The sequence below is a fragment of the Montipora capricornis genome, chromosome 7 (genome assembly GCF_036669925.1).
Source record: "Montipora capricornis isolate CH-2021 chromosome 7, ASM3666992v2, whole genome shotgun sequence".
NCBI lineage: Eukaryota > Metazoa > Cnidaria > Anthozoa > Scleractinia > Acroporidae > Montipora > Montipora capricornis.
This window is the reverse complement of record NC_090889.1, coordinates 9,749,463-9,759,462: the sequence shown is the minus strand read 5'-3', so window position 1 is coordinate 9,759,462 and position 10,000 is coordinate 9,749,463. Positions and strand designations below refer to the sequence as shown.

At 36.8% G+C, this 10,000-nt stretch overlaps 1 pseudogene; it reads right to left on the bottom strand.

Moving 5' to 3' along the window:
• Positions 1-5,831: 5,831 nt before the first annotated feature.
• LOC138057817 (uncharacterized) lies at positions 5,832-7,434 on the bottom strand (annotated as a pseudogene).
• Positions 7,435-10,000: the final 2,566 nt, after the last annotated feature.

Genomic DNA, 10,000 nt, shown 5'->3' with positions numbered 1-10,000 from the left:
GTCATTTAATTAAGGTGTTGAAATATGTAAACAGTTGTGAAAGTAAAATTACAGGTTGAAAACAATTTGACACAGGAAGAACAAAATACTTAATTTTCAGAATAGTTGTTAAAAAAGAATGACTTAAGTGCTTTCTTGAAGGAAGCTGTTGAGGAAGAATTCATTATATCAATGTCAAGAGAATTGTAAAATTTAGGTCCCTGATAGAAAACAGAAAATTGTTTAATGTTAGTCCGACAGAAAGGCAGACGAAATGCATGAGAGTTTCTCGAATAATATGTGTGAATTTGACTGTTTAGAGTGAATTTGCTAGCTAACTTGGGAGGAAGAGTTCGAATTTGATAGGAGAACATGAATTGACCAAGTTGTAACAGGTTAAGATCATGGAATTTTAGGATTCCAAGTTTCTTAAATATAGGGTCAGAATGAGCATTAAAATGAGATTTATCTATGATTCTCACCACTCTTTTCTGCAATTTTACCAGACGCACAAGGTTAGTTTTATAGGTGGACGCCCAAACTATATTACTGTAAAAGAAGTAAGGATAAACAAGTGAAAAGTACAATACACGTAAAGAGTATGAAGATAAATAAAAACTTGATTTCTGTATCATTCCAATTGATTTCGACACTTTGTTAGCCACATGAGAGATCTCAGACTTCCAGGTTACGTTTTCATCGATGATCACACCCAAGAAGACTGTTTCTTTAACTTGATCAATTTGTTGTTTATTTATCAAAATTTGAAAATTATAACTTCTACGTTTTTGGTTTGGTTTGAACACTATGAACTTGGTCTTTTTAAGATTCAGTGAAAGCTTATTAACCCTAAACCATACTGACAACTTATTTAACTCGATATTCAGCTGATTAACCAAATAATCAGGATCTTTACCAGACAGAAAAACGTTGGTATCGTCCGCGAATAAAATCAGTTGTAGTGCCGTAGATGCATTGACTATATCATTAATGTAAAGAAGAAAAAATAAAGGCCCTAGAATAGAGCCCTGAGGAACCCCACAAGATATATTAAAGCGAGAAGAAACATGACCGTTGAAATCTACAAATTGTAATCTGTTAGAAAAATAGCTTTTTACCCATTTTAAGGCCAGTCCACGTATACCATAGTGTTCAAGTTTGTCAAATAAAATATTATGATTAACTGTATCGAATGCTTTTGAGAGATCAAGGAAAATACCAACAGCTATATCACCACGATCTAAAGCAGAAGAAATCTTATCATACAAATCAATCAAAGCAAGTGTAGGGGAGTGATTTTTCCTAAACCCATATTGCTCATCACAAAGGACATTTAAATTAGTTAGATAATCATTTAAACGGTTATAAATTATTCTCTCAAGAAATTTGGAAAAACTAGGTAGAACTGAAACAGGTCTATAGTTAGTGAACAACGACTGGTCATCAGCTTTGAATAAAGGTATTACCCGTGCTATCTTCATTTGATCTGGTACAATGCCATGAGCAATCGACAAGTTAATAATGTGAGCCAAAGGTTCAGAGATTAATTGGATAGATTCCTTTATGAGGGACATTGGAATGTTATCATAACCCGCAGCTTTGTTGGATGCAAATGATTGAGCAATAACAATAATTTCTTCTTTTGTTGCCGGATTGAAAAAGATAGATTCTGCAAAAGATCCTGAAAGAAAGTCTTTATGAGAAAAAGGATGAGATTGTATTTCTTTTGCAAGGTTAGGACCAATACTGGAGAAATACTTACAAAATTTATTCGCGATGATAACTGGATCAGATATTTCTTGACCATCAGATGTGAATATTGAGTTTACTTTAGGCTTTGATTTCTTCCGATTCAAGATGTCATTAAGAATTTTCCAAGTAGCATGGGTATTTGCTTTTGCATATTCTAATTTCTTCTCATAATATAATCGTCTAGCCGATCTCAAAATGTGATTTAATTTGTTTTTGAAAGACTTATAGAGTAGATTGTTATTCTGTGTCGGTTTATGAAGGAATTGTTTATAAAGTTTGTTTTTCCTTTTAATCGACTTGAGAAGAGCTTTAGTTAACCACGGTTTTTTAATAGATCTCTTCTTCGGAATCAATTTCCTAACAGGAAAACAGTCATTGTATATTTTGGTAATTTTATTAAGAAAACTGGTGTATGCAGTATGTGGATCATTGTAACCTGCGAGTGAAGACCACTCAACACCCTCAAGTTTTTCAACAAACTTGGACCGATTAATTGGGTTCTTATCTCGGACAAAAATGGGATCTTGTCTAGAATGATGTCCTAGAGTGTTGTCCGAATGAATAGAAAAAACAGGAAGATGATCTGAGATGTCAGTAAACAATAAACCACTTCTCGAACGAACAAAGAAATTGTTCACAAAAATATTATCTATTAAAGTAGCCGTGTGAGGGGTGATACGTGTGGGACGTGTAATCAAAGGGAGTAACATATTAGAATACATTTCATCAAGAAATTGGCCCGTAGAATGATGGTGTTGGTAGTTCATTAAATTAATGTTGAAATCGCCCAATAAAAAACATATCTTATTTTCCCTAGAGATTTTGCCTAACGATTCATTGATTTTGGTCAAGAATTCGTCAACACCTTGGTTGGGTGGTCGGTAAACAATGCCAACAATTATGTTTTTAACCCCTGGTCTTAACACCTCAATAAACAATGATTCAGCGATGTCAACATCACTGAAACAAAAATCTTCTCGCTCTTTAAACTCAATATCATTAGAAACATATAGTCCTACACCGCCACCAGGTCTACTTTGCCTATATTTGTGGACAAACCTAAAGCCATCAATATCAACCGAGTGAAAAGAATCGCTCAGCCAGGTCTCAGAAATACCGACGATAGAAAAATTAATCTCTAAAGATGATAATAAATTAGTCAGGTTATTTATATTACGCTGGAGACTACGAATATTCAAATGGAGTAGAGAAAAATCGGCATCTGAATATTGTTCACGTTTAAGCATTTCGTTAAATTGATGTTCTATAAAGTAATCGCAAGGTGTCTCTCTTGCATTGAAATGAATGTCAGGGTCAAGACTGTCAGTCTGAGTCAGAGAAGCGTTTAAGTTCGTGAGAATAGGATTGTAATAAAGACTAGAAAACCTCTCGGAGTTGAAGTGAACAGGACCGTTCTGAAGTTCATAAAGAGCAAGTGAAAAGCTAGAATCATCGAGGTGATTAAAAGGGAGTATATCCGTAAATGTAGTTTCAAACATGCTACGTGTGTAAATTAACAAAGAAAAAATAATAATAATGATAATAATAACAGTAAATAAACTTATCTGAAGTAAGAGGGTTTATCTTTCACAATTAATTTGTCCAAGACAAAGTACGCAATTTTCCCTTTTCTTTTGGCTTCCTCCCATTGTGGTCGCTGTTCATCTCTCTTCTCAAGGGTTTCCTGAGCAAGATCTTCCTTGATGTAGATCCCAGCGGGTTTAATTCTCCTCGAACTTTTGATGATCAATTCCTTCTGCTTCCAGTCTCGAAGCCGGCAAACAATTGTACGAGGACGTCTCCTAGTACCAGTAACAATCTTACCAACACAATGGGCACGTTCAATGCTCGGCTCGAATTCCAAACTAAGTTTATCTTTGAGGACTTCTTTTACTTTTTCCTCTGTAACGTCCCACGATTCGTTCTCCGCCTCCAATATCCCATCAATTCGGATGTTATTCCTTCGACTTTGATTCTCTAAATACTCTAGTTTGTCCATGTGGTAATCGATGGAGTCATAAATGTCTTCGATATCGGCCTCGACGTTCGCAAGTTTGGTTGCATATGGCTTCAGATCGTCAATATCTCTTTGGGAGAATTCAAGACTCTCCTTAAGATCTTTTGCATCTACTTGACAAATGTTTAAACCTGCCTTTAGTTCAGCCACAGTTCCAATCACTGCATCTAATCGAGAATTAACATTTTCTAGGAGAGACTGTAAAAGGGATTTAAACATTCTTTCCTGAACTTGAAGCATCTCTCTCAACATGGCGGTCGTCACAAATTCTCCGTGCGGATTCATTTCAGCTCCAGCGCCGACAGATGTCTTCGAATTTCGGGTTTCAGGCATGACGTTGGCAAAGGCAAAATTTGTTTTTAAGACAGACTTGTGTTAGTAGTTAATCTTAAACAAAAGTACTTAAATAGAGTAACCAAAACGTACGGAGCAAATCTTTGGCATCCGTTCTGCACAACTGCACCTGCGCATGACGCATGTTGAATTTGAAATCATTTCTTGTTTTTTCAGTTGATTTGCTTAGCAGAGGAGGTAATCTTAAGTTGTCAAACACGCCACAATCAATTTTTTTGTTTGGGAAATGCTTTACATTGTATGGGGCAACACTGTGGAATGGGGGTCACTACATTTGTACCTTTTATTATAATAATATGTGGTACATGTATGATGGTTTGAGTGAATATAGACGAAAGGGCTCTGGACTCTGGTCTTCTTCATGTATGTTTCATGAGCCACTGGGATTTTCTTTAAGTTTTTTAATATATTGTAGCTAGGTCCAAGGTAAAGAGAGCATAAATCTGACATTGATTGCGACTCGTATAATTTTGTCTTTTATTTTGGAATTTAATAGGTCAACTTAATTGTCTCTTTAGCCCTGGTTATAGTAGTCAGACTCTTGCCCTTACTTTAAAATTTGAAGACAAAAGCCTAAATTGAAAATGAAAAATCTTTGAGAATATTCTCTTGGACTTATAAGCATGTTTACTTTTACAATTTCTTTTTCTGGAGTGGGTTCATTTCAATGAAAGACATAACAAATCATGCTTTAAAGGCCCATGTTCACCCAAGTGGCTTTGCACATTTGTGTTGTTGTTTTGAAACACTTTTTTGTCAAATGCAGTGTTTTGATTGGCTGACACATTTATGGGGTGTTCACTTTTTTTCATGCTTGGCCATAGTGTGACTCTACACATACTGAACACAGCAATTTTCAACTACCCGAAATCGTTTTTCTGGAGTACAGGGTGTGCAATGCATTTTGGGTGAACACGGGCCTTTAATCATTATTCTTTGTTTGCTTAGTGTTCGAATCTTGGTTGATGAAAGTGACAAAAAATATACAGTAGTAGGATAATCGTAACTTGGGTTATTCTCAGTTAACAGTTAATGTTTTCATGTTTATATCATTGCATTTCTGTCCGGTAAAGTCAGTTCAATTTTCTGATGGTTAGACTGAGGAATGGCCATTAGAGACTTTGATATTTTTATATAAAAACAATTATGTAGTTTCAGTCATTGACTTGCAGCTTGTGCAGGTGTCAAATTCAAATCAAATTCTTGTTCCTGCTACATGTAAAAATGAAGTTTCTTTGAGTTTTGAAAAATATTTTAAAAATTAACATCCATATTTTGTGTACACGTGTACAAATGTAAATAAGATTTATTTCTCAAAATGTTCTGTTTGTATAGAATATAAACATAGCTTGCTGGAAGCAATAGATAATAAAATCAAAATTCACCTTATATCTCAAATTAAATATATTATTGCAAATCCTACCAGCCGAATTCTAAAGACCCAGCAGATAAAGGGTGTGTTTGTTTGGGATGATCCGGGTGAGGATCAGTGATCTGAGATCACTTGAATCATGGTAGATCAAATGAGCTGATGAATCCACCCCAGCCAAGGATTCATCAGTTCATTCAATCTACCATGATCAGAATTAATGATCTCGGAACACTGATCCTGATCCATATCATCCCAAAGGAATGCACCCAAAATGCCAAAGACTATCATTCGAAGCTGATGGCCTGCTATACATATCCATTAGTTAGAGCCTTGGAAACTTAAGTTAAAACATTAAGTCTACTTACAAAGGACGGCCTGAAAATTGACAAGGCATGCAGCAACTACTACCATTTGAGTTGCGACAGGAGCAAGAGACAAAGGTATTCTTCTGCTGACTAGTTTGAACTGCTTTAAGCATTCATTGAAACGCTCTACATGAATCCTAGCTTTTGCAATGCGACGTGTTTCCAATTCCTCTGCAGCACTAAGACTTTTTCTACCTTTTAAAAATGATGGGATTTTTAATTGCACTTGGAGAGGATTTAAGAGATCCTGCACAGTGAAACCACGATCTGCCAAAACCAAGTCATATGGTTTGAGGTGTTTCAAAAGGCCACTTTCCTTAAAGATGCGAACATCATCAAGATCACCCTCGAACAAATCAGAAACAAAACATGCTCCACCACTGGGGGTTACAGCAATGAGACACTTGAATGTGTTGGTGTGCTTATAGGAAGAGAAAGTGTTTCCTTGCCTGGCAAAATTCCTGGAGCATTCCACTCTAAATTCAGTACAATCAACAATACAGCGTATGTTCTTCATGGTTTTGAATACCTTAGGGAGGAACCTGCTAATTTGGGCTCTATCTGGAAACATAAAGTTTTGCATGTCTCTAAAAATTACACACATCAACTGAATATATGTTGTAACAATCTTTCCAATATAGGAAAAGTTAATTTTCCTGCTTGGGGTACTAAGAAGAGCTGCAATAGTATTGAGAGTAAAACCCCTCTTCAGTCTTAGAAGGCAAATGAAAAGTTTTTCTCTTGGTGAAAAATCAGCTTTTGGGCCAGTTCTTGCATTCTCCGTTGCTGGGCAATCTTTGCTTTTCCAGTAGTTGATTGTCTCCAAAGGGCAAACATCGTCAAGAAAATCATGCAAAACTTCAAACTGGGAAGGCCTGAGGCCGGTGAAGTGTTTCATGAGAGCTACATCTTGCACGATATTTTCGTAGGATAAAGTACTCACTATTTTAGGACCCTGTAACTGCGTTGTAGAGACGTCGTTTTTCAAAATCATAGTTTCGACCTTTGCGGACAACTCGTATTTTGAATATATAGTCTGAGAGCCTTGATCAGAAACCAACTTTCCTGAAGGGTTAACGTAAGTGTATGTATCGGTCACGGCACATGCCTCATCAACACATTCTTCATCAATAAAACTGCTTTCGTCGACTGTCGGTTCAACTTCTTGTGACTCCTGATCATGATCATCAGAAACTATAATATCGTTAAATAATTGTTCCTCGTGGTTGTCATTGCATAATTTCTGTTTCTTTGACGCTGGATTTTCTTTTTTTAGGAGCATGTGCTCGACTTACTTGCGCTGGTCTTAGATTTGCCTTCAGTGGATCGGGAAATTCGGCTGTTGGACCTTTTTCGCCGGGCCAGTGAAGAGCACAAATATAAGTGTTTCTTGTTATGTTTTTCTGCGTAAAAAATTCACGCGAACAAGCCACTAGCCAACGCTTGCACTTTGCCATGTCTCACGAAGGTTTTGGGAAGGGAATGAATACTTTCTTCCCCGATTCCTCTAACTCTTTGAGTGATTTTGGCCATTTATCTGCATATCTTGAGTCTGTCTTACACTCACCCCAACAACAGTGTTTGGTACCAACCATGCCCCTTCCTTTTAGCACGCTAAGTCGTTTTTTGATGAAATTTTCCGTCGTTTTGTTTCAATTTTACAGCTCTCGCTCATACATTTCCTCTAAGCTGGTCGCAATGTTTGTCTGAGTCTGTGCGGGGGGTCTCATAGGTTATCACATAACAAAATCTATTTTTAGTAATAGTATAAAGCGCTATTAACAATTATTTGCTGGTGATGTTTCACCAAACCCTGGGCCTGTATCTAGAAGAAGTAATGCCACAGAAAACTTATTGTTGAGCGCTTTCTCTACGATTAAACATCATGGAAGGTATGACATAACAGTGGGCCACACAAACGCTCGAGGACTTCACAAGAATTTGCCGCAAGTAAAATTCCTGTTGTTTCATACTGGCTTAGATGTCCTAGCTGTCTCAGAAACTCATTTGTCTCCAGCCGTAGAGAGCTATGAAATCGCTATTTAAGGATACCAGCTTCAAAGAAAGGATCGTCTCGGCAAAATCGGCGGCGGAGTTGCTGTTTATTTCAAAAATTCCTTAGATTGTATTTCAATTACAAAATGTGATAATTGCGACATTGAAGCAACATGGCTAGAACTTAAAGTCAAATCTCAAAGACTTCTTGTTGGCTGTATATATAGTCCTCTAGATTCCGGGGGTTTCTACGATAAATTTCTTCCAATTCTTGAGAGAATCTCTGCGAACAGAAAAAATGTCATCATCACCGGGGACTTCAATTCGAATATGCTAGACACCTCTGGAAATGGCAAAAAGTTTAAAGATGTCCTGCAACTCGTTAATTTTAAAAATGTTATTAAGAATCCTACCAGAGTAACAGAACATTCCAGTACAATCATAGATCTAATTTGCACAAACAACATGTCAAAGGTTAATAGTGCTGGTGTTATCGATTTCTGCATCGCTGACCACAAATTTATTTACATTTCATTTAAGTTGGCAAAGTCACGCAATTCCCCTCCAGTAATAAAACAAGTCAAGAACTTCAAAGGAGTTAAGGAAGATCCAAAATCTCTTCAGAACGACCTTGAAACCGCACCATGGTGGATTTGTTCTATTTTTGATGAAATAGACGACGTAACATGGGCCTGGGAAACAATGTTTAAAGATGTTGTTGATAGCCATGTTACAAAACGTCTAGTTAAAATTAGACTGCATTCACTCCCATGGATGAACAGTGAAATACGCAAAGCCATGAACAAGCGGTATAAACTCTTAAATCTTTGTGATGGTACGCCAAATACCAAGCAATACTGGGAGGAATATAAATTCGCTCGAAATCAAGTCACTGCTTTATTAAGATCTGCAGAGACTCAATATTGGAAGGAAAAGTTCGATAAAGCCAATAACTCACGTATGTTCTGGAAAACTGTACATAGCATATCTGGTAGCCAGAAGTCCTCCAGAATTGGACCAGTCAAGGATGAAAACAGCTTGGAGGTTTTGGATGATGACATGAAGGCTGACTTATTTAATCAATATTTTGTAAATATTGGCAGAGATGTCGCAGAAAACTTCCCTAACATCCCAAACCAAACTGATATACAACATATTTATAGAGTCTCGGCACCTTCCTGTAACTCTTTGGTTCTGGATTCTGAAAATATCCTCAAAAGTCTTAAGAATATCAAAAGTAACAAAGCAGCAGGCCCTGATGGTATATCAAGTACAATTATTTCTCTAGCCGGCCCTGCAATCATTAATGGCTTGGAAAATATCTTCAAGCGCAGCTTTGTCACAAGAACTGTTCCCATTTCATGGAAAAGAGCAAAGGTTACCCCTATCTTTAAAAAGGGAGTTAGAACTGACATTGCCAACTACAGACCTATATCTTTGCTGTGTATTCCAAGTAAATTACTTGAACATCAGGTCTGTAACATAATTGATGAGCACCTAAGTAACTCCTCTCTAAAAAGCCCTTCACAGTGGGGCTTTACAAAAGGTCTATCATCAGAAGGCATGTTACTAAAAATGACAGATACCTGGAAGATGAATATGGATAAAGGTATGATTGTGGGTGCAATATTTGTTGACTTTAAGAAAGCTTTTGATAGCATCTCACACAACATCTTGTCATTAAAACTCCAAGCTATTGGATTAAGTGGGAATCTCCACGAGTGGCTGATGGATTATTTAAAAGACAGATTTCAATACACTGTGGTAAATGGCCACCCTTCTAATCTGGATAAAGTAAAATACGGTGTTCCCCAAGGATCCCTCCTGGGTCCAAGGCTTTATACTATCTACGTCAATGACCTCCCTAATGCTATTACATCTGTAGATGTGTTTATGTATGCAGACGATACAACATTATATTGTGTGGGGAAGAACTTTGATCAGGTTTGCTCACAATTAAATAACATTCTCGAGCAACTTCTGCTTTGGAGTACAATGAATAAACTTTGTATTCATCCTGTAAAGTCTGAAGTTACAATCCTTAGTAAAACGGGCTTCATTGGTCCTGTTCCTCCAATCTACTTTGGAAATAATTTTATTAATGTTGTGAATCACACTACTTGTTTGGGATTAATCATTGACAATAGGCTTACATGGGCAATGCAT